The following is a 258-nucleotide window of genomic DNA, read 5'->3' as shown; positions in this document are numbered from 1 at the left end:
CGGATATTATAAGTTGCCCATCACAGAGTCCTTATTTACAATCACTTTGATATTTCCGTAAAGTTGTCAGGCGGTCAAAATCAAAACAATGAACGCGAATTTAGTGAATTTTTCGTGCCTTCGTGAGTTTATTCTTCTTGAAATAGTGACATTTTAATTTTACGTGGGAACCTAGAGTTCAACGACTACACATACAAGGTTTGGACTTGCTTATTCTTTGGAAATTCAAGTTTCATATTTCACCCCGGCAACCTGTTT

Source organism: Mytilus edulis, chromosome 12 (genome assembly GCF_963676685.1).
Source record: "Mytilus edulis chromosome 12, xbMytEdul2.2, whole genome shotgun sequence".
Lineage (NCBI taxonomy): Eukaryota > Metazoa > Mollusca > Bivalvia > Mytilida > Mytilidae > Mytilus > Mytilus edulis.
Note: the sequence above shows the minus strand (reverse complement) of the source record.